We start from the raw sequence: 2,500 nt of genomic DNA on the forward strand, positions 1-2,500 counted from the left end.
CGCCGGCCCCGGGAAGAGGCCGCGCTCCGCAACCCGCCCGGTTTCTCCGGGCCGACACACCCAACGACGCAAGAACCCCAAACACAACGCCCGAGCCGCCCCCCCCCAACCGACGACCCCCCCCACCCGGCAACGCACCCACAACCCCCTCTCCTCCAAACCCTCCGCGAGGGAGGGAGGGAGGGAGAGCGAGGGAGCGCGAGAGCGCGCGGGAGGGGAGAGAGAGCCGGGAGGGGAGCGGGGACGGGGAAGGTAAGGGTGCGCACGCGGGACTGACGGCGGAACGGCGGGCGGGCAGGCGGGAGCACGGGCCGGCGGCACAGGCGGGAGCCCTGCCGGGGTTGGAAGGCAGAGGGGGCGGCGGAGGAACGGGGGGGTTGGGCAGGGCCGAGGCGCGGGACGCGCCGCCTCGCGACGACCACCGGAGGCGGGGAACCGCGGCGAGCGGCGCGGGGCGGGGGAGCGGGGGGGGGGGGAAGCGGGCGCGGGCGTGGGGGGGGTCCGAGCGCGGCGGTCGCCCCCGACCGCCGGCCCTTTTTCCCCCCTACGCGGCACACCCGGCCTTCCCCCCCCCCCCACACGTCCCACGTGCCCCGCGCGCGCTCCCGCCGCGGCCCCCGGCCGGGGCCGGCGGACGGCGCGGCACGCCTCCAACCACGGAAACCCCCGCGGAGAACCACACCGCCCCCGCGACAACGCGGGCTCGGGGCACGCAGTGCGGCGCGGCCGCAACCCGGGGGGAAGCGCGCAGCGGCGGGCGACGCCGCGGCGTCCCGCGGGCCGCCGCCGGGGCACGCATCCCCGGGGCGCAGCCCCGCGCGCGACTCGGCCTCGGCGCGAGCCGCCCCGACAGGGCAAAGGGGGCCGGGATCGCCAGCGGGGAGCCGGGGCGGGGCCGCGGCTCGGGCCCCGGACGCATGGCCGCGGACCGGGAGAGGAGGGGGCCACGGCCCGACCGCCACGGTCACCGCCTGGGGCAAGGCGGCGAGACCGACGGCGCTCCAGATCCGCACCTCCACCCCCCACGACGGCCCACGGGACCGCGCGGCACGGGGCACCGCAAAACCCTCCCGAGACCCGGGCGGCGATCCCAAAGACCGCGTGCGGCACGAGGGATCTCCCCCAGAGGGACCGCGGCGGCGGCCACGGCCCTCGGGTGCGAGCTCTCCTCGCCCTTCCCTTTTCTCGCGGGCGGCGACCGGCCTCGGCCTCTCCCCCCCACACACACACACCTTTCCCCCCCAACCACCCCCCACCACCGCCCCACGGGCGCCGGCCCCCAGCCCCACCCCCGTCCCATGCCCTCCCACGTCCCACACACGCGTCACCGCCGAGCGGACCCGGCGGGGCGAGGCGGGGGCGGGAGGGGGGGGCTGAGGGAGGCGGCGGGGACCGGACACACGGGGCCGGGGAGGGGGCGGGGAGGAGGAGAAGGAGGAGGAAGGAGGGAGGGCCGGCAGCGGCGGCCACCGTCGTCTGCACTTAGGGGGACGGAGGGCCCGGCGGCCAGGACGACCCTGTCCCCGGCCCGCGGACGACCCCGCACACCGTACCGCCGCGCAGGCGGGCGTGGCGGGGCGCCCTCGGGCGGGGCGGGCGCCGGCACCGGCAGGGCGGGCCCTGCGAGGGAACCCCCAGCCGCGCCATACCCCCGGGAGAGACACCCACCCGGGGGAGGCGATTGATCGGCAAGCGACGCTCAGACAGGCGTAGCCCCGGGAGGAACCCGGGGCCGCAAGTGCGTTCGAAGTGTCGATGATCAATGTGTCCTGCAATTCACATTAATTCTCGCAGCTAGCTGCGTTCTTCATCGACGCACGAGCCGAGTGATCCACCGCTAAGAGTCGTACGAGTTTTTGTGATCGCCGGGAGGGCCAACCCCAAAAAGGGGCGCCCCCCCAACCTGGCACAGCACATCCCCGAAGGGTGCCTCCGGCCGGCCAGCAAGAGACAACAAAGACCAGACTCCGAGAGGTCGGAAGGGTTGGAACGACAGGGCAAGTCCGGCAAGCCCGCCCCGCCACGCGGACGCGCGGGGCGAGCTCGGAACAACCCCACAGGCGCCCAGGGGGTTCCCGCCTGTCCCCTCCCCCCACACACACCCCCAAGGGACACGGGGCGCACGCACACGCACACGCTCACGCACCACCCGGCAGCCGCCGGGCAAGCCCCCTCCCGGCAACCGGGGAGGGCCGTGGCGTGGGCGCAAGCGCGGCGGCACCCCGGCCTGGGGCGCGGCAGGGGGCGGGCAGCGGAGTCTGGAGGAGACACGGGAAGACCAGCCTCCACGGCTCCCCACGGGCCCGACCGCCCCCGACCCGAGGCGGACGGGCGACCCCCCAAGGGTCTTTAAACCTCCGCGCCGGGACGCGCTAGGTACCTGGACAGGGTGGAGGCGGGCGAGGTGGGTGGGGGACGAGGGAGCAGCCCGCAACACCGCCAACCACCTCGACGCCGACCCCCCCGGGGCCGCGGCCAGACCCACATAAGGGCAAACCGA

At 76.6% G+C, this 2,500-nt stretch overlaps 1 non-coding gene across 1 annotated transcript; it reads right to left on the minus strand.

Annotated features, from left to right (window-relative positions):
• Positions 1–1,693: 1,693 nt before the first annotated feature.
• Positions 1,694–1,846, minus strand: LOC125158164 (5.8S ribosomal RNA). The gene has a single exon (XR_007149235.1). It is a non-coding gene; the product is annotated as a 5.8S ribosomal RNA (ribosomal RNA).
• Positions 1,847–2,500: the final 654 nt, after the last annotated feature.

This window comes from Prionailurus viverrinus, unplaced genomic scaffold (genome assembly GCF_022837055.1).
Source record: "Prionailurus viverrinus isolate Anna unplaced genomic scaffold, UM_Priviv_1.0 scaffold_137, whole genome shotgun sequence".
NCBI lineage: Eukaryota > Metazoa > Chordata > Mammalia > Carnivora > Felidae > Prionailurus > Prionailurus viverrinus.